The following is a 23045-nucleotide window of genomic DNA, read 5'->3' on the forward strand; positions in this document are numbered from 1 at the left end:
TATTTGTAGTACTTTGATAAGATACAATCAGAGAGCATGAATGCAGTGATTGGGTTGTGGTTTTTCATATCCACAATAAGCTGTTTGTTCAGTAGGGTGTTAAACCCTCCTGGGTCATTATTTTTAGATTTACTATAGAAACTAGCATTTAATTTGTTAATAAAACTCATTATAGGGTCTATGTTAAGGTCTTTTCTGATATGAATGTTAGGCAGGTATCTAGGTGCACCAGTAAGGCGTCTTAGTATTTTGTTTTGGACAGTCTCCAGTTTTTTGGTCTGGGTATTGTTGATTATATTGCCCCAGGCGGGGCAGGCATAGGTGAGGATTGGTCTTAGGCACTGCAAGTATAGCAGACGCTTGTGGTTAATTGGGAGTGAAGAGTTTGCATTTAGTAAAGGTTTAAGGCAGTTATAGGCTGCATAGGTTTTATTAATAATACTTTGTAGGTGGAGATTCCACGTGAGTTTGTCATTAAAGGTAACTCCTAGGTAAGTTGCCTTATTCGTGATTGGAATTTTGTTATTAAAGAGGATGACGTCACTTTTAATTTTTTTGTGCCTTTTTTTCCTCCTAATGATCATTAGTTGAGATTTCTCAGTATTAATAGCTATTTTATTGTTGCGACACCAATCTTCAATTGGGGGCATATGTTCGTTAAGGCTTTTAACAGCATTATCTGGGTTTAATGATCTCATAGCAATTGCTGTGTCATCAGCATAAAAAGCGATAAAATAATTCTGATTTGTGTAGTTAATGGGAAAATCGCTGGTGAAAATTAAGTACAATACCGGTCCCAGGATGCTACCTTGTGGGACTCCGGCACGTATAATTCTTTTATTTGAGAGCTCACCATTAAGCTTAATTTGGAATGTCCTATTTGTTAGGTATGAGTTAAGAGTCTTAATAATATCAAATGGTAAATTTTGATTTATTAATTTAACAATTAATGCTTCATGCCAGACGCGGTCAAATGCTTTGGCCACGTCCAGCATGAGCAGTGCGGTGGATTCATTTTTAAAGATACCATCACTGGCAAAGTCAATTAACCTGATTAATTGTTTCGTAGTTGAGAGTTGCTTGCGGAACCCATATTGTTCCTTCGGAATGAAAGTTAATAGAGGTTCTAATCTAGTCATAATAATCCTTTCAAAAATTTTCCCCAGAGTGGGGAGAAGGCTAATAGGTCTAAAATTATTTGGGTTCCTTGAGTCTTTATTTGGCTTAGGAAACAGAATAATTACTGCATTTTTCCAAGCAGTGGGGAAGTATGAGTTTTTTAGGCACGCATTATAGATATTTAAAATGTCATTGATTTTATTTGTTGGTAGATTTTTAACCATTTTGTTATTGATGTTGTCTTGGCCTGGTGCCTTTCTATTATTTAATTTTTTAATGTTATTGGTTAATTCATCAACAGTAACATTATTAAGGTTGCTTGGAGTGTGATTATTATTAGTCAAGTAGTCATTATAATTACGAATGATATGATAATCATTAGAGGGGTTCGACAGCTCGGTATTAAGAGTAAACTGTTTCTCGATTGTATCGGCGAAGATATCCAGTTTGTCTTTGTTGCTATATATATTATTTCCGTTGTGGACTATCGGTTTATTGGGAGTCTTGATAGTCCTTAAAGATTTACTCATTTTCCAGACTGACTGATCGTTAATGTTTAAATTTGCAACTTTCTCGTTCCAGCAGTCGTTCCTGTGTTTACTACACAACTCTTTAATCTCTTTAATGAGTCTATTGAGTTCAGTTTTATCCTGTGGGTTTCTATGTTTCTGCCACTGTTTTCTAACATAGTTTTTGTAACTAATAGTCTCTTTAATATTTCTGGGCAGTTTTTGGTAGTTATCATCAGTGAAAATGTCGAAGGATGCATCTTCAATGGCCTTTTGAATATCTGTTGTAAGTTTATTAATGTTGAGATCAATATCGTCGATAGAGGTTGGTTGGGTATATTCATCTTGAAGAATGAGGGTGTTGTAGAAGAGATCCCAGTTGATGCTCTTTTTGTGTACAATAGTGTTGTTATGCAGTCCAAGAGTTGCTATGACCGGCACATGGTCGCTCGATAGTTCAGTCATAGTGTAACAACCAAATTGAGTATTGTTGTTAACTAGGAAAAAGTCCAGTAAATCAGGTTGGTGAGAGTCATTATACGGAAAGTATGTAGGTTCCATTGGAGTAATAACAGTCAGGTTTTTGTCTTTAACAAGTTCGTGAAGTTTAACGCCATTCTGGTTATTTATTCTGGCTCCCCAAATGGTGTTCTTGGCATTATAGTCGCCACCTACAATGCAGTTATACATTGGGTCTATAATTTTTTCTAAGATATCCTTACTGATAATATTATTAGGTCTGTTATATAGGCTGGTAATTTTAACACGATTTGTGTTACTCAGGTATAGTAGTATGGATGTTTCTTCATAGCCATTTTCAGAACTTGAGCTATATAGAACTGAGTTGAGTGATTTTTTAACAAAAATGGCTGTTCCGCCACCTCTGAAAGTCTTTCTGTCAGTTTTGTAGGTATTGTAATTTACAACATTAAATTTGTTGCAGGCATTTGCGTGGGTTTCCGTGATTAAGGCAACGTCAATGTCATTATCAAAAAGGAAGTTTGTAAATTCACTAAATTTAGTGTTGAGATTCGCTGCGTTCCACAGCATTATTTGAAGTGGTTTTCTGCGTATTTTTTGTCTATCCATGATTAGTATTGTTTATTTCCTCATTTATTCTGCTTATGGCCTCACTTAGAGCCGGTAGTCTGTTTGCAGCGGTAGCTATTGCCATTAGTCCGCCGAGTTCCTTAAGAACTTTTCTGGCTTCGTTTATGGCTGTTTTTAGATCTTGGGCTTCACTGCTTATCACAGCTTGAGCGTATGTTCTATTTTCATAGATTCTATTTGCACTTTTGTGAGGTTGTTTTTTGGATTGTGGTGCCGCAGGAAATTTTGGGCAGCCTCTATAACTAGCTGGGTGGGAGTCGCCGCAGTTACAACATTTGGGGGACTCTTCTTTTAATTTTTTACATTCACTAGTTAAATGTTCTTGGCCGCACTTCACACAGCGTGGTGGGAGGTGACATGAGGTAGCAGAGTGATAAAAGTTTTGGCATCTATGACACTGTGCCACTGCTCCTGTTTTGTTTTTATAGTTTTCCACTTTGACTTTTAGATACAGAAAGAAATTGGAACGTTGGAAATGTTGAAAATCTCAGTATTCGGCGCGAAGCGCCGCTAACTGATTCATCTAAACTGTGATGTCGTAAACTAGAGAGTCCTAAGTTAGTCCTTGGGAGGTAAAATAGGTGTTCAGGTTCACATCTTTGCAGGGGTAGGGCGTTGTTTGGAGTATCATGGAACATCAGTTGGAAGGGGAGATCCCCTTCATGAGAGTTTGCAGAAGGCACAGCACTTCTTGGTTTTTCAATAGATCTTGTAGCTCTTTTATGAGTGTCACTAGTCGGTGGGCTGCTGTAGCAGGAGTCTTGGCTCTGGTCTGTAAATTCTTTTTACTGGGGCGGGCCTCGCACCCGGTAAAGTTAGATGTGTGGCTCTTTCCACAGTTGCAGCAGGTAGCTGGGGTATCTCGGCTCTTCGTGCACTGATATGAAAAATGCCCCTCGGCACATTTCATGCATCTGACTTCATTTGTGCAGTTTCGTTGAGTGTGTCCATAATTCTGACATTTAAAGCACTGGGTAGGTCTTCTTCCTCCTCTGTATTTCTCTACTGCTATCGGGATCTGTTTGAGACATTCTATATGATATATCTTTGTCTGATTGGCCAGCAGGGGAGTTACTACGAGGAAGATGGGGAGTGGCCTATAGGCTCCTCCCACTTTTCTCTTGAATTGTACGACTTTGGAAATCTCTATGTTAGATTTTCCTAGTTCAAGTGTAATTTCATCTATGCTAAAGTCTACTGGTAGTCCACGTATGAGCACTTTTTCATTCTTCACAAGTGGGACTTTTTCGTCGGTGGGTGAGGTCTCCATGGCTTGGGTGGTGGGCTCTTCGAGGCTCTCAGTAGAGTTCTCCGGCAGTGGGGAGGTATCGGAAGCGTACAGAAAGAAATGAGCTATGAGCTATGAATGTGTGACATCTCGGCATATTGGCGCGAAGCGCCACTCACCGATTCATCGGAATTGTGTTGGCATAAGTTGGGATGGCATAATTAAAACAAACAATTTAAATGAAAGGAGAGGTTGGAGAAAACTCCATTGTCAAGAACATCTAATAAAGAGTAATGCACATAATGACGAGCACGAGTAAATGGAATTAATACATTGGACTATTTACAACAAATAATTATTTACATGTATATACAGGGTTAGAATATGAATATAATTATGAATATAATTAGTTAATATGTACATAATTAGTATACCTCTGTTATTATAGTGACCCGGCCGTCCCGGTTAAAACCGCTCGTGCCGGGTTGCTCACTATTCTGAAAGTTAACGACAGTGTACCTCCCCCGGATCGGACCCTCGAGAGGGTTGCTCTGTCACCGAGGTTGTTACATGTCGGTGTTTAAGCTGTGTGTTTGTCGTGTGATGTATTTATTGTGTTTGGTTGTAATATTTTGATATAAGGCAATCTGAGGTTAGGAAAGCTGTGAGTGGACTGATGCTAGCATTTTCCCTGATAATTTCAATGTCAAAGATTTTGTTGAAGTTAGCTGCGTTGCAATCTTTCGCATCCTTGTAAAATTTAGTGTTAATTTTCGCCATATATTGGTTGATATCATCAATTTTTAGGTCTTTTTTAATGGATTTATTGCTAATCGCCCGTGGGGCGCCCAGCATAGTTCTTAGTAATTTTCCTTCAAAATTTGATAGTCTCTTCCTTAAATTGTTGGTAAGGGTAGTTAGTACCGGGCTGCCATAGGTCAGTATGGGTCTTATAGCTTGAAGATATATTGATCTCTTATTATTCAAATCAAGTTTGGAGTTCTTATTCAGTATAGCATATAGGGCGAAAAACGCTCCTCTGCTTCTCTTTATAACGTCGTCTATATGCTTGCTCCAGCTTAAGTTGGATGAGATGATAATACCGAGGTATTTCACTTGTTTCACTGGTGAGATGTCTATACTGAATAACGTGATATTCGGTATTTTCTCATATTTAATTTTGCTATTGATTACCATATACTGGCTCTTGTCAGGGTGTAGTTTTATCCTCCATTTGGAGCACCAGTTCTCAACAGTGGTCAATTTTCTCTGCAGTAGTTCTACTGCTCTTTTTGTGTTAATGGATTTCGTTATTAATGCAGTATCGTCTGCGTATAGAGCGACTAGCTCGTTATGATTACTGCCATCCGCAGGGAAGTCTGCAGTATACAAAATGTACAGTAAAGGGCCAAGAATTGATCCTTGTGGGACTCCTGCTCTAATTAGTTTGTAGTCAGAGAAAGTGTTATTTAATTTGATTCTAAAGAATCTGTCCTTTAAGTAGGAGTCTAGGAGTAGGAGTATGCTATTTGATATATTCATCTCGTTGAGTTTGACTATTAGGCCCCTATGCCATACCCGATCGAACGCCTTAGCGACGTCGAGTAGGATAAGGGCCATTGTTTCTTTTTTGTACTTTCCACTACTTATAAATTCCATTAAATTGATAACTTGTTTAGTGGTTGATAGTTTAGCACGGAAGCCGTACTGTTGGTCTGGGAGATTTTGTAGGCTGGTGTGTAGCCTGTTTTTAATGATATTTTCAAAGATTTTTGAGATAACTGGCAGCAGGCTAATGGGTCTATGATTGTTGGGGTTGGATGCATCTTTCCCCGGTTTAGAGAATAATGTCAGATCTTTTCCACTCATTTGGGAAGTAGCAGTTAATTAGGCAAGTGTTAAAAATAGCAGTTAGGATCGGGATAATTGATGGGGGGGCATTTTTAATCATTTCGTTTGTAATTGCATCATGCCCAGGAGCTTTTCTATTTTTGAGTTTCTTAGTTATATTAATAATTTCATCATCATTGGTCAATTGAAAATCATTGGTGCTATAATTTCTGGTCATGATATCAGAATATTTATTATCAACATATTTGTTGTTTTCATTGCATGAGGGTTCATCATTGAGAGAGAATTGATTGTACATGGTACTGGCAAAGACTCTTGCCTTATCCGTGTCAGTATATATGATCTGATTATTTTCTTTGAGAGGTAGGTTTGCTGGTGGGTTACTTCTTAGGGTCTTAGCCATTCTCCACAGCGTGTTATCTTCTTTATTGAGGGATGCTACTTTGTCATTCCAGAGGGTGTTTCTATAATTTTGACACTCTTCTTTAATGACTCTGTTTAGTTTATTAACCTCTGTCTTATAATATGGGTTGGCTGTTCTTTTGTACATCTTGTTTAGTTTGTTCTTAACTCTGATTTTCTCCTTAATTGAGCTTGGTAGTTTGTAGTTATTCAGATTTTTAGTTCGCTCTGTCGTTGCATCATGTAGGGCTAGTTTAAGGGTATTATTAAGTTCAGTGATGGCATTATCAACATCATTATTCGTCTGGATTAGAGTAGGTTGTTTCAGCTTTATGGTTAAAATGTTGTGATAAAGCAGCCAGTCTGTGCTTCTCTTCTTAATAAGATTATTATTAATGAGCAGGCTGGTGTTGATTAGCACTGGGAGATGGTCACTGCTTAAATTGTTGATAACATTAAGTGCAAAGGCTGAAGGTATGTTGGTAATCATAATATCTAGAATATCGGGTCTGCAGTTATGGCTATAATGATAGTGTGTGGGCTCCGTGGGGGCATATAAGGTCACACCTAGTTTTTTCACAGTATTATGTAGCATCAGTCCTTGCTTATTGTCTGCATTGCATCCCCAAATTTTATTCTTAGCATTCATGTCTCCTAGGACAATAGTATCCATGTTACTGTCAAAAAAGTTAGTGAAGTGGCTCTCTTTTAGATCGTTGTTTGGTGGGTTGTAGATAGTGGTGATCTTAATGTGTCTATCTAATAGCTTAATAATAATTGAGGTTTCATCAATATTATCAACCGTACTAGCATTATATAGAGATGACTTTAGAGTCTTTGAAACATAGATGGCTGTACCTCCACCTTTATGCGTGATTCTGTCGCATCTGTACGAGTTATATAGTGGTATATTTAACCTATTATTTGGTTTTGCATGTGTTTCCGATACAGCTAGTATGTCAGGGGAGTATTCGGCCATAAAGTCCAGTAATTCCGCCATTTTCGTAGTGATGTTGTTAGCGTTCCAGAGTATAATACTCAAGGGTACAGTAATATTATTTCTGGCCATAATTGATGTTTTGGTTTCCGTTCATTTTCTCAATGTTCTGAGAGTTTGAAAATTGTTGTTCACTAACTTTACTTATCAGTCTTTGTAAATTGTTTGAGGCCTCGATGGCCTGCATTAGGAGTTTTTCCATACTTAATTCTTCATTGTTCGTATTATTTTTGACTACGCTTGCGTAGGTCTTAGGATTTTCTGTATTTCTCTTTATTACGTTTCTTTTGAAATCGTATGATTTTCCATGATAGTTTTTGTTTTTGATTTTGTCTACTATTTCTTTGTATTTATCACAGGAGGTAGAGTTGGCGGTGTGTTCACCATTACAGTGGCAACATTTTAGTTTTGTATGAGTGTTTGGGCATTCTTTAGTTAAGTGTGAGCCTGCGCATTTCACACATCTGGCAGGATGTCTGCAGTTTGACTGGCCATGAAAGTAATCCTGACATCGATGGCACTGCGTGGGCCTGTCAGATTTTTTATAGTCCTCTACTCGAATATTTGTGTTCAAAATTGATCTAACACTGTATATATCTTTGTACTTTCCTTCTCTCGCGAGATCTACTATGAATATTGGTAGTTTGTGTTTGACATTGTCTCTTCTTTTCTCTAATTGTATAACATTTGTGACTGGTAAATTATATTGTCTCATGAGATCCTCTTGGATTTCTGAGGGCGTGAAATCTTTTGGTACGCTTTTTAAAACTATTCTAAGTTTCCTCTCATGTGGTAATGAGTATGTATGATAAGATACATTTTCATTGTTAAGTATGGTAGTGATTTGGTTTCTATCCTCCATTTTAGAGGTTTTGATAATGAAATTTTCACCGCTCATTTTGCCGCTGTATTGACTTAAGTTTTTCTCTTTAATTTTTTCCCTGAATGTTTTCCATTCGAAGTTGGAATCTTTAATTATAATGGGAGGTGGTTGTGATTTTTTCTTAACTTGGGTAAACCCTGAGTTATCGTCTTTATTGTTGCCTTCATTATCAGACATATCTATATTCATTGGGTCATTTTCTGGGTTTAGTGATGGAAAATCGGCGTTTCTCCTAAATCTCTTAGTATTTGTTTCTCCGTTATAGTGGTCGCTAAATGGTTCTGTTTCATCTAAGTGATTTATTTTGAAAAATTCGCCCATTCTTTGTACGGTTCTATTTTGTATGTCACTAAAAAATGAATAAATTTTGCCCTGTTTGCCATTTAATTGTTTTAATCCCAGGAAGAATTCACTGGTATATCTAGCTAGATCTTTAGCATTATCCTCAATGGATTCGTGTTTGTCATTAATGTGCATAAATCCGCTTATTAGATTTTCAATATTTTCCATAATTCCGCCAAAATTAAACATTAAATTATCTAAATTACTATCATTAGGGGAGATAGGACTATTATCATCTGATTCTTCCTCAGTTGTTTTTTGGCCGCTACTGGCCGTATTAATTTTTCTTCTCCTAGGGGGGCGCCTAACCGTGTTGGATGCCCAAAGTCCCCCGGGAAGCCCGTGCGGTTTCGGCGTAGCCGTCCCCGTCGGTACTTCGCGGGAGTCAGAGGGCTCCTGATCCTGTGTCCCTTCGCCATCATAGGACTCGCTACCTCTATTCCGTTCAAAGGGCCCTGATAAGGGCCGGAGTGAAGGGGTTAGCTCAGAATCTGAGACGGAAGCCGGGTTACCCAACCGCTCGGGGGTCTGGCCCCCGCAGCACTTGGGCTGTCCTACGGCTAAGGTCTCCGAAGATAAGATAATCTCCTGCGAGGATTCCATTATCCCCGCGGAAGCGTGACTCTATCACCGTCGTCAGCTGGTTCGTCAGATAAGGACGTCTTTCCTCCTTCAAGGTCGAAGATCCGGTCTCGGTCGGTCACAGAAAGAAATGAGAGAAAACAGGGTAAATATAGAGGAAGGTGACGTCACAAGAGGGTTTAGAGCAACGACTAATAGGAGGGAAGGGTGAATGGATGACGACGAATAGGAAGCAAGGAACAAAAAGGTGGTTAGTTAGGTTTAATCATAGATTTCCAAACAGGAGAAAGATAAGGAACGCTTCATTGATCAACAGTTTGGAATTTTTGAAAATATGATAAGACTCGTAAAAATCTAAATCAAAAATCGAAGAACAATTTTGAATGACTTTAGAAGAAGAAAAATTAAAATTATGATTAGAGTCCCAACAATGTTGGGCAATAGATGAGCGTTTAAATTCTTGTTTTTTGACATGAGCTTCATGCTCCTTGACACGGCACTTTAAGGCACGCTTAGTTTGGCCAATATATGAAAGGCCGCATTGGCAATTAATTTGGTATATACCCCAGCTATTTTAACTGTCAATGGACTGTTTGAGATTAGAAAATTTTATCTTATTAATGGGACTGAAAATAATATTAAAATCAAACTTCTTTAGGGTATTAGCAACTTGCCGACTTATTTTAGGAAAATAGGGTAAAATGACTAAATTGTTAGAAAATTCTTTGAAAGGTTTATCGGTAGGCGATTGTTTAGTTAAGTTTTTATAAATTATCTCAATAATGTTTGGAGAATATATCAATAATGTTAGGAGTAGCACGCTATAATTAGCAGTACAAAACTAAAATTAGTCGCTACTTTTTCTTTGTGTTGCTTTTTGAATGAAGCAGTGTAGTGAGCCAGTATTGTGATGACATTGTTGCAAAACGTTACTGAGTTCTTGCAGAAGTTTTTTTCCTTTGGGAAAAAAAAAAAAAAAAAAAAAAAACTTGTGACTTTTCTATTCTCATTGGAGAATAATGAAAGATAAAAAATGATGAAGTAAAAATTTTGTTTTTCTTTTCTGTGGAAATGTTCCTTCCAATTTTTCCTGCAGTTATTGCTACTGATTTCCACATAGTTTTTAAAATTCGTCACAACTAAATCTCGAAATGAAAAATGCCTTTAGTAACCCCTTTTTGAAGAGTCTGATTCGCATGATTTCGTTGTTTATCTTTTTTATTGGCAGTTACTACAGCAGATTTTATGATTTTATTTTTTTAATGTGATGATGAATTATAAAATGCGAAAAAGGAAATATTAGTGTGTTATCTTTCTACAAAAGGCGAGAATATCGCCCTTAATATTAGAATTAAAAAAATCACATATTCAATTAACAAAATTATTTTATTTGATCCAATTTTTATTTATTTATTTAATTAATTTAATTTTTTTGAAGTTATAGTTATAATTTTTTTTGAAGTTTGTATATTTGTTATTGTTAAATATCTTGCAGAAAGATATTAGTATTAAACAGGTATGTCGTGGAAATCCCAGCTAAAAAAATTCTGCCACAGGGAATAATTTGGTTGCCCTAATTTGGTTCATTTTGACTACTGGCTAATTTAATCTTAATACTTAATTATGCTTGGTTTTACTTGAATGATTTTACAAGAATTATCTCTCTTTTTTTTTTCAAGTACTATAACAATGTGTCAGATTTTCTTTATCTTTAAAAAAAGGGTCAAAAGTGCTTGATACTAAAAATACCTATTTATTCTTTAATATCTGAAACTAATGCTTGTTTTTAAATAACTTAATTTTAATTAAAATAAATTATTCAGAAATATTTTCAGTATGATGAAGATGTAGGATGCAAAACGAATGGATTTCCGAGTTATTCAACAAAAATTCCACCACCTTTTCATAGCCATAGGATTGTTTCCGAGTCTTTTCTTTCGAAAAGGTAAATTTGCATTCCTAATCTAGGCATAGAAAACTTGTTCTAAGAACTCTGTCTTATACCGATTTTTTACTATGCATTTTTATTTACATTTGTATCATTCAATTTGCAACCTGAATTTAAACAATAGTAATTATAAGAACTAGTTAGATTCTTGATAAATACGAGAACTAAATTATTTTCTTTTTACCCTTAGACTTTTTTGTTTTTAAGTTCTAAGTTTTTAATTCAGTGATAAATTTTTTCTCCTAATATTGCAGAATTAGAACATGTTTTGTATACTACATAATTAATGTGAAATACACATTACCTGCTGCAAATATTTTTAGTAATTCATGTAAATATTTATAAAATCAGATCAATTAACTAGAAGTGCAGTTAAGAATATTATTTGTTTTAGTGTTTTAAATATTATTTTTTTTAATTTTGAATTTTTTTTCAACTTGTCTTAACTGATGCTGATTCATTTTACTTTTTATTAAAGATTACTTCACTACTTTATTTTATCTAACTGTAAAATTTATTTAATACATTCAATAAATTATTCATTAAATCGGAGTGAAGTTATATTTTTTAAATATGTGTTTTTACTATGTTGATTAGAAGTTAATATATGTAACTTTTATCCGTTATAAAAACTTTCAATGTATCTTTATTAATTACTTCTTGATATAATTCAGTTCAAAAATTTTTTTTTTGTTTTTTAAGGAAAGAAAATAATCCAATATTTTTTTTCTAAAATATATTTTTCTTTTATTGTTTAAATCTGCATGTCTTAAAAGTTTGTTTTTATTCTGTTCATGAAGTTAGTTGTGTTATGATAAAAAAAATATTTGAAATTCTTTTCACAGTATTTTTATTAATTTTTCATTGTAATAATATTTTTAAACATGCTCATATTTTTTTTATTGTATTTTAAATTTTAGAAAAATTTATATTTAAAATCATCAGTCCCCAAAAACTGTGATTTGTCTGCAACTATACAATTCATGTCCCAGATGAGTATGGGTCTCAGTACCTTAAGGCATTTTAGTAATCTTTCTTTTTTTAATTTTTGTAATAAACAGCAAAACTGGTTTGATTACCGGAGGAATGTGAAAGGAGTTGAAAAATGATTGTTTAAAAGAAACCTGCAAATTTCAACCTCGAATTAGACCTGTTATGGTGTTTATTACTAGCACCTTCCTTTGTGTAGTTTCTCAGATTTGATAGCATTTTTTACTCTTCTAAATATCAATGTTTTAATTTCATTAATACATGTTTTAATTTCACTTTTGAAGCTCTGAATGAACATGTAAAATAGTTTTTTTTTTAAAAAAAATACCTTGATAATACTTAAAAAATTCATTCAACTAATTTTAAGAAATAAACCTTGTAGCTGTAGGAAACAGCTAGTTTGGCTGGTTCGAACAGCTAGGCAGTTTTGGGTATAAATAAAATCAATCATCAACCTTTAAACAAAAGTTTTAATGTGTGTTTAACAATTTTCAGCTAAATTATATTCTTTAGTTAAACTACCAACCTTTACGTTATTGAATTATATTTTATGGAGTATTAGACAGTCAAAAACAGAATCAAAAGCCATAAAAGAATAGAACAAAATAGCTTTTCATATTAACTTTTGAATTATTCATATGTAGAGGTGTTAAAAATAATTTTAAATCAAATTTACATAAGCAAAGAATCATACAATAAAACATAAAGTTTTCTACTACTATAAGAAATTTTTCCAAAACTATAGAAAGTTTGCAACCCTGCTTTAATTATGCATCATTTTGCTTCTTTTTTTTTACAAAAAAATAGGATTTTTAAAAATTATATTAATTAAAAATGTACTTTTGTACCTGTTTATAAGAAACTGCATGGAGAGATTGTTTTGTTGCAAAAGGAGTTGTCTTATTTTTGTAAAATATTTTAATGCATGACTTTATTGACCTGCTTTTATCACAAAGATGTGGGAATACCATTTACGACTAAATTACCCATCGGCTACAACGTTATAGAGCATTGGCTTGAATTTTTATGAATTTTAATGTGGACCACTTACATATCTGCATGATGCTCGATGTTTTATTTATTTTTTTAAAAAAAACGATTTCCTCATTTTGCAAATGCAATATTTAAATGACATAATCCTATTTAACTGACATAATTGAATCATGAGAACTGAGTGAACTCTATTTTTTATGTTAGTCAGCAATATTTGAATAGTAATATAGTTCTTTTATAAAGAAAATTAAATTAGTTACTTTTTTTTGCTCGTGTAAGAAAGTTTCTGATGCCTGTGCGACTAGTATAATCAATGATATAATGATGTACACTAACATTTGCAAACCAGATCTTTTTAGTTAATATATTAATGAATGAAATAGTTATAATATCAGAAGGTAATGATATCAATATACTTTATCTTCTATTCTGCTTTAGTCATTGTAATTGTTCTTCCACCTTGGCATCAACTGTTTATATATATACATATATAAATATGTTACTGTGAATTACCAAAATCGGTGTCTGCTGACTTTCACCGGTGAATATTGACACTCACATAGTCTCTTTGGTAAATGTCCCAAATACATACTACATTTAATTAAGTACCACTGTCTGTTATACATTTGTCGGGTACTCCAAACACTGATGTTTCTACTAATCGTTCCTTAGCAGACATTATAATATCGAATAAATATAATAATATCAAAGAATAAATTAACATCAAATTGGATATAAAAAATATTTCGAACATTCACCAAAGCAACTATGATATCCACCGATGAAAGCTGACATTCTCTCAATTTCAGTTATTCACTGTTTTGCTTTTCTTCTTGCTTTTGTCCCTCTCTTCTTGCAAATATTCTGCCTACTTACGGGATTTTCTTCAATATTTTATGATCATTCATTTCTATTTATTCTTTTGCATAAAAAAATGTATTTAACAAGAGTCCTGCTACAGGAACATGTCACACCCCCATACTTAACTATCATTAAAATATTAAATAACTTTTTTGTGTCAGTAATTCACTGTATCTTAATAAACTATTTTTGAATACAAAATTTCATAACTTAGTCATGCATAAATTAAATTTTTCTCTTAAGGTAGAAGTATAACTTTTTGTTGTGGATGTAACTATAAGAGTGAAATTTAATAAACTTACCTTTCGTAACGAAAATTAATAAACACTTTTCTGAACGCAAACACTCAATAATAGCTATAAGATTATTTACATAAGTTCAGAGATTTGCTGAATAATTTCCTCAGCTGTACAAGACCATGAAACATAAAGATTTTTGACTTAGTCTTTTTCACACAGATATAGTGTCTCTTTATAAATTAAAATAAACAAGTTGATCGCAAAAATTTCTTTAAAATATGGAATAGTATGCACTTTATAGTTAATATGCTATATTTCAACCATATTTTAGGAAATTTAAATTTACATGCTCTATCTTGTGGATAGAGCAACTTATAACATTTTTTAATGTTATGTTTTTTTGTAATGTGTAAAGATTTAAAGCATATTAACTGTACAAATATAAAGATACTATACATATATTACATATATAAAAATTAAAGTACTATGTATGTCTATCTTTCAATCTCAAGTGTTTTCTGATAGTTATTTTGTTTCAGAAATATGATAGTGAGAGCTCATCACCCTGAAAGATCAGTATTCGCAGAAGGTAGTAAGTTATTAAAATGATTCATAATTATGATTCTTTTTTACTGACCTTTTTATTTATTTTTATTTAAAAGTTTACTTTCTTAAGAACTTGTTTTATTTTCTTTCTTAAACAAAATTTTATTTTTTAATTTGCATCATTAGCAGTTATTATTTTTCATGCGCATTTGCTTGACAAATTGCATTAAAAATTATTCCAAACCCAAAGTAATTTTTTTTATCTTGCAGAATATAAAGATACGTGTCATTTACAAGTCTGGTAATACTTCATATTTACCATGTAAACTTAATTGAACCAACTGTTGTTATAAATCTTAACAGAAAATAAAAATTATTTTAGTTGTTATCACATAAATTTTATTCATTTTTTGTTATCTGTTATATAAACGCATTAGCAGTTTTTACTTCAATGAACTTTTTTTAAAGATAAAAAAGAGATTTTTAAATTGCAAAAATTTGTAACTGTTTAACTATATAACATTTAAAAGTTCTGTCAATCCACTAACTACTTTCTGTTAAAGGTTATTTTTATACATACAATTTTTTTTAAAATCTTTTAATGAGATACTCCAGCTGAATTACTTTCTTTAAATGATATTATTATTTGTCATAACCAATAAATAGTTGCTTACCTTTTACTGATTTTAAGCAACATTTTTTTTAATTAAATATATTTCAGTTTATTTTTGATACCTTTTAAATCTTTAATATTCTTTAGTAACTTAATTATATTTTTTGGTATATTTTGCATGACAAAACTTCTTTTTTCTATTTTTGTATTAAATAAACTGACAATTGATTATATTGCTATCCATATCAACATCATTACTCAATATACTTGAACACTTTAGTACAAAAATAGCCCCTCCAGTCATAGTTTTTAACTATATATTATTTAGAGAACCTTTTCCCTGTAAAGAAAAACTATCATATCCTACTAAAACTGGATTATAATGGATGAGACTTATAATGGTCTTTTAGATTGCTTCTCGAGCTTAACTTGCTAAAATAGTTTGCTTCTTCCTCTACGGAAACTTCCCCTCTGATGACTTTGGCATACATTGCAAAATTTTTCTTAATCTTCATTGCTGCTAAATTAGGTTGAATTCTAAATAAAGTTTGTGTTCGAAAGTAAGACTTCGTAGCTGCAAAAGATTATATTTCTTTTGCCTGTAAATTAAGCTAAACTAAATTACAAAGTATATATAATAATAATTCTAAATTGAAAAATTCTGTTAAAGAAATAATCAGTCGAAGGCATGAAAATCGAAAGGCATGGAATCTAAATTCGAAGAGAACTAACAAATAAATTTACTCTTTAATCTGATAAGAAAAAGTTAGAATTATCAAATTCAACCTGATGTGAAATAAAATTTTAAGTAACGTGTATGTTTACAAATTCGAAGGGTAGAGATTAAAATTGAATCTCTAATTTAGCAAACAAATTATAAGAGCGAGACAGTAAACGTATGTGCGATAGTAGAAGACAGAGAATGAAACAAAGAATTAAATATATTGGTTTATGTAGAGATTAAGATCCAACAACTAATTAAAATATTCCTTTTTATAATTAGCATAGAATATTTGGTGTTTTGTTCATACCCCAAAACGCGGAAATGTTGCATATTTTTTTAGCATTTCAAGTTTATATAAATATTTTTATAATTTAATAATAGCTCAAAAACCATGGAAAATTTTTAAAAAATTTAATGTAGTATGTGACAGCAAAATTTTATAACTTGAGACTGAGATTAATTTTTACATTACATTGAAAAATTTTAAAAACCGTCAGTATAAACTATTTCATTGTCTTAAAAGTGTTTCAAAGTTTAAGGTGCAATCATTTCCAGACACGAGAGTATGTGACTGCAAAAGTAAAAATAAAAGGGGGGGGGATCTCAATTTTCCTACGAATAGTTATTGCTAAACGCCACACATAGAGTAAATTTATAACTTTAAATTAAACTAACTAAGAAAGTAATTATCACAGCAATTAAATTTTGGTATCAGTATGTTCTCAAAACGTTCCTGTAAAAATTTAATATTGATCATGAAATAAATTTTCAGTTATGACAATCAGAAGCCAGGTCTGTGATATTTTCTAAAACAGCTATGATTTTTTTTTTTAACTTAAGGAAAAAAAGCTATACTAAAGCAATTGTTCTGTGTCAATTATTTTGACTTATTTTATTAATAGGTTATTTTACTTTTCAAAATTAAGTTACTATATCAAAAAATTTCTGTCAACAGAAAATTTTGTTCAAGAATTTGTTTGTACTGCTGTGCATGTATAGCGTAAATATAGAAGTCTCAATAATTTATTATTTTTCCTGTTGTAATTCAAGCATTAAATTTAAAACGTAAAGCATATTGTAACTTAACCTGTTCATAAAACTTAAACTTGATCTTTCAGCAATTTTATAATAAAGGAAATTTTGTTAGACAATTGAAGGACTAAGAGCATTTATACTTTTTTTTAGTAGCGGTAATTTTACAACCTTAAACTGTTGCTGAGTATTGTTTCCAGACATATATTTAAAAACACTAATTGCCCATTGGCTAAAGTCTCGAAAGTAGTTCTAAACTAATTTTCATTCTGACATTTGAGAGGCAATCTTGGATGAGAAACATAAATTTAAAAAGTTCCTCAAAATTTTAACTGTCCATTAATTGTTAGTTATCAAAGCAGTGAGGAACTGTTTTATTTTCACAAATTCAGAATTAGCCTGAGAATATCCAAAGAGAAGCATACTTTGACATCGCTTAGAAATGAATGAACTAATCAGAAGAAAAGCAACTGTCTGTTTATTACGATAGCCTTCGTTCTTTCTTGTTTATTATGCGTTTAACTCTACAATTTTATTAAAAGCACTTCCATATTTTTATACAATTATACTTACTTCAAGATCTTAAAATCTCTTTTTTTCCCTTCTTAATCATGATGACCATATCACATAATTTGTTAATTCAATCTGAAAAGGTAAAAGGCCCCTTCAGGGCCTAAAAGCTTTCAGCAATCTCAGACTATGACAACTATAGTTTTTTGATGAAGGAACATAATAATTTATCTTTAATAATTTTCGAGTTTTTTTTAAATAATTTTTGTAAAAATATTTTAAATTTGAATTCTGTAGAAAATTTAAGTCTTTCCTCTTCTCTGTAAAAATAAGAACTTGCATAAACCTTTTAAGAATTGCTTGCTACCCTACAGAAAATAATCTGATTTTCTTTAAAAATATGGAGATATTTTTCTCTTATATATTAATATGATATATACTTATTTTCTTTTTATTTCAGATATCACTTTCATTTTTTAGTTAGAAAAATAACTATTTCATACAAATGAATATTGGAAATTTAGTTTGACATAAAAATAATAAAATTCCATTTGTATAAGATTCAAATAAATTTTAACTGATTTGTTTGTTTGTTTTTTTCTTTTGGTGTTACACTTTATCTTAAATCCTCATCTACTAAAGGCTTAAAACTTTATACAAGAACAGTGTATTTTACACCCTCTGAACATACTGTTTTTTAAATAATTTATTTTAAAAAAGGTAATATTCAAAAAAGGTAATTTTTTAAATTGAAATGCCAACAATATGCTATGTGCCCCGGCAATATAAAATGCCAGCAATACAAATGTGTATAACAATATTCTTCGGAAAAAAAACTTCATTTTACTTATGTTGATTTGCAGTAAGTATTCTTGTTTTAGAATAATGACTATTAGCACTTTCTTTTCTGTTAGTCTAGAAGAAATTAAGAATGATTTAAATCTTTATGTTTCAGACCTTTTTAAATAATTTCGCGACAAAGGGATAAAGTTTTAGTGCTTTTAATATTTATTTAATGGTATTTTCTTTCAACTTTATTTTATAATATCTATGATATAAGATAAATAAGCCATTAATAACTACCAACTTTTGAAACAATACTTATCATTGCCCCTTTGTAAGTGAAAAAAAATTTCTAGTACCAATGGCAAGACAAAAAGTACAAATATCTAAAAAGATAAAAATACAAAAATATAAATATGAACACGCAAGGACAAAACATGACCCAAGTCATTGCTTTAAAAGTTCTCATGCTTCCCCAATACCTTGAGAATTCAGTGTGTTCTTCCTGCCCTCACCCCCCCAAATCGGTGTAAGTGGTCCCATGCCCATTTCTTCTCCTGTATAACAAAGTTAACAAAATAGCGTCGTGGAAAAGCCGTATGATGCACAAAAACAATACTTAATTTTAATAATTAATCTTTTTATGACTAAAATTTTATCTACTTCATAAAAAAAAGGAAAAATTGTTAAAAAAAAATGTTGTTAATATTTTAAAAAATAATAATACTTTTATTTCATTTGGTGTGATTTATACAGAAATATTCCCTTTAAATATGTATGAGCTAATATTATACAAATTAAAATAGGGAAGGCAATTCACACTTATTTTAAAGCAAAGGTTATATTTTGTATTTTATAATTAAGGACGAATTCTTATAGGTACGTCGGTGAAGTATTAAAATGTGATTGCCTGCACAATTCTCGTTTTGAAACAAAAATCAAATATTGATCAACACAGCGGTATAATTAAATATTTTCAATATATAAATGGCTTTTTAAAGAGCCCTTTTATTATTATTTTTTTCAAAAGTTTAAAGGGAAATCGAGAAAATTAGTTTCAATGCAAACATTGTTGTAAGCAACTGTGAGAAGACAATGTCAGAAGAAGAAAAAAAAAATTCAAGGATTTCATTGTACTGAAGCGTTCTGAAATAGATTGTGGAATAAAATCTATTGTTATTAAATTTTGACCAAATAATTTTTTGTGAAATTAATAAAATGGAAGTTACTAAAACATTCCTTATTGTTTTGTTAAAAGAAAAAACTGTCCCTTAAGTATCGGAACAAACTTGAACGATAAATGAATGCACCCCAGGGACTATACATTTTTTTTCTTTTAGCACTTTCGAAACAATTTCAAAATTGGGCGTTGTATAGCCTCATGACCTTTCAATTTTAATAGCTAATTTGTTCAAAACTAGCCAAACCTAACTAAACTCAAATCTCATAAATTCTCGCTTACAATAATAGTAAACGAATCATTCTTATCTTACATTTACCTCCAATAATATTCTTTCTTGTATGTACTTAAAACAGGTTTACCGATACAAAAGTATTATAAGCATAGGCGCAATAGTAACTGTAAAACTTAGAACTAATAATTTTCTTATATAGGCTTAATGCATAAAACTTTGGAACTTAAATGACAGGCCAATGGAACACCTTAGAACAATATCCTAGTTGCCCAAGTTATTATATATTGATATTTATAAAATTTGTTGATTCACTTTTCTAGAAGGGTAAAACTTTATATGCATTTTTTTATGTAAAACTAAATTTAATCAATTTTAAGACAAGAAAACATGCATATAGTTTAGTGTAAAATTCCTCTTTTAATTATTTTTCTTTAAAAGTAAAAATTTCTGACAAAAATTAAAACAGTGAATACATATGCTTTGTCACTATGTTACCCAAACTCTTACCACTAAGAACTGTGAAAGAGAGAGATTTCAATTATGTACTTTAGCTGCCCTCTAAATTACCTATAATTTTGAAATGCAGTGAAACATGTTACTTATATATATGCGACGAAATTCAAAATAATAGATTGATATTTATGAAAAATACTGGCCATGTTGTATATGGCCATGAATGAGGTTTGTTCACTCACATTCTGTGCAACGCATGGAATTAGTAAAAAACTAGTCTAATAATTAGGTCTAATTATTATAATACACTAATGTAATACCTGATGTAAGAAATATTCTAATTTATACAATAAATCGTCTAATTTATCATATTAAAAAAATCATCTAAGTGATCTGGTTATCAAAGTGATCTGTTAGTTATGTAATTTCCCTTTCGAATATATATTAATTTTACACTTATAAAAATTCTTAAAACATATTCAACGAAAACCTAGTTAGCAAGATAACGCGGGTAAATATATTCAACCACTCAAATTCTCATTCGCATCTTCTAGTTCAATCATACGAATTGCTCGCAAGTCATTTATACTGCAATCGATTGCCCGAGAAATACGTGTGAATATTAAGAAACTACATGTAAAATGAACTTCTAAAGCATGATCGAATTTGCGGGCGACATTGTAATTACTATATGTAATTACTTGCCCCGAGTATCAAGGAATCACATCGTACCGAGCACAGTTCAAGGAAGTGCAATAGCATATGTGACATGCAGTGAGCATGCTCGTTTAGACTTAAATGTGGAGAATCCTTTAGCATGAAATATATATTAATTATAAAATGAAACAATTTATAAGAATATATTATTTAATAATACTTTAAAGAAATTATTCTATACGATAAAATATCAGCATTGACTTCCTTAAAAACATACAAACACTAAATCTAACTTCTTTTTTTTTAATAATTTGTTTTTATTTTCCATAAACATATGAAGAAAAATGATTATTAAACATCTTTTTAAAAAATTATTTTGTCCATCTTTCCCTAGATTATTACCATAAGTATCGCTAAAATCGATACTGATACAAATTAGATATAAGAAGGGTGGGAAAAATTCGTTTTGGCCTACTTTGAAGTACGCCAGTGATTCCCAAAGTGTGGTACGCGTACCCCCAGGGGTACGGGAACAGTTTTGCGGGGGTACGCTTTCTTATGCGAAATATCATGCAACAAACGAAAATTTCAAAAAATTTTATTTAAAAATAAAGCTAGCCGTGAAAATTTACGGTAACCTATTTTTCGATTGGCTATTTTTTGCAGAGTTAACAATTTATAATTAGTGATATCAATAGCCAGTTGTGATTTTTAACTTTTGTGCAATTTTTTTATAGTAAAAAATACATTCATTTTTTTATTAGTGGTACACTCACTATTAGTGGTATCTATTTTAGCACAGGTGTCACTAATAGTGAGCACTATAATTATTTTTTATAATTTTTTGGTTATCAAGAGAACTTTGGTATTAATTTCAAGTCATTGGATAGGTGTCAAAATTTCTAAAAATATATACACATACTCTATATATAATCTGGTGAACATTTTAAAATTTTTTTATAATTTTTTGGTTCAAATGGCAACTGTGATACTTATACCAAGTATAACACTTCTTAAAAAAATATTTTATTTTGTCCTTGTCATCTATATACAATAGTTAGCACAGGTGTCGCCAAAATCAATGATGTAAAATCCGATTTCAGGCTGGTTAAAAAATTCTGCCTAGTCTATATTTTATGTATTTTATTGTCTACTTCGACTATCGGCATTTCTTTCTAATTATTATTAAAAGCTGGTTTTGAGGGAATCATTTGGTGGAAACTTATATTATACACTGGTTATCATAAATTAAGGAAAAATCACAAAAATAGCGATAACTCTTTCAAAAGTAAGCCAAACCGTGCAAAATTTGCATATGTTGTCCACTAAGAGTAGCTGAGTAAAATTGCAATATGCAAATTAGTGGCGCTGCACTCGGCTTACGTCATCTGCCTGGAGCATAAAAGTCCAAGTTTGAGAGAAAGCACACAAATTTTACTGTGATTGCGACATTGAAAATCTGAGATAGCCAATTCGTAATAATGACCTCTAGGCATCATTTGCCTGAAGAACTACGATGGAGAGCCATCGGGAGACTAGAGGCAGGGCAGAGTCAATCAGAAGTGGCCAGATGGCTAAATGTGAGTCCATCTGTGGTTCATAGACTTTGGAGGCAATTTCAAACCACAGATTCGGCATCTAGGAGGTTCAGTCAAGGACGGCCAACTGTTACGACCAGTGCCGATGACCGATATTTGACATTAAGTGCACGCAGGAATAGAACCGCTACTCCGACACATCTTAGATCCTCTCTTGCTGCAGCCACCGGAAGGTTGGTGTCAACGTCAACTGTGCGCAGAAGGCTCCACGAAGGTGGTCTGTATGCGAGACGACCAGCCATTTGCGTGCCGCTCACATCACGCCATAGGAGAGACCGTTTGCAGTGGGCCCGACAACATGTCCACTGGACGTCAGATCAATGGAGGCCTGTTCTCTTTACGGATGAGTCCAGGTTTAGTCTAGAAAGTGACAGTAGACGTTATTTGATATGGAGAGAACCTGGGACCCGTTATCATCCATCAAACATCCGTGAAAGAGATGCATACGGAAGAGGCAGTGTCTGTGTTTGGGGAGGCATATCCTTAGGAGGGCGCACATACCTCCATGTCTTTCCAAGGGGAACCGTGAATGCTCAGGTTTATCGAGACAACATCCTTGATGCTTATGTGCGCCCATATGCCGGGGCAATTGGTGATTGCTTCCTGTTACAGGACGATAATGCAAGACCACACAGAGCTCGCATTGTTGATGATTATCTT

The 23045-nt window shown here is 32.2% G+C and overlaps 1 protein-coding gene and 1 long non-coding RNA gene across 5 annotated transcripts in view; one reads left to right on the forward strand and one right to left on the reverse strand.

Annotated features, from left to right (window-relative positions):
- The window catches only part of LOC147810091 (uncharacterized), a 30505-nt gene extending 15508 nt beyond the window's left edge, over window positions 1-14997 (forward strand). For 3 of the 5 annotated variants that reach the window (XR_015434186.1, XR_015434184.1, XR_015434185.1), the window contains exons 4-6: window positions 10847-10968; window positions 14594-14646; window positions 14871-14997. This is a non-coding gene — a long non-coding RNA (uncharacterized LOC147810091). The remainder of the gene's footprint in view (window positions 1-10846; window positions 10969-14593; window positions 14647-14870) is intronic. The other 2 variants (XR_015434187.1, XR_015434188.1) reach the window with 2 other exon arrangements.
- LOC147810084 (uncharacterized) overlaps window positions 1-23045 on the reverse strand; it is a 391466-nt gene that overhangs the window by 324030 nt on the left and 44391 nt on the right.

Source organism: Parasteatoda tepidariorum, chromosome 5 (genome assembly GCF_982258835.1).
Source record: "Parasteatoda tepidariorum strain Cologne lab strain chromosome 5, Ptep-v5.0, whole genome shotgun sequence".
NCBI lineage: Eukaryota > Metazoa > Arthropoda > Arachnida > Araneae > Theridiidae > Parasteatoda > Parasteatoda tepidariorum.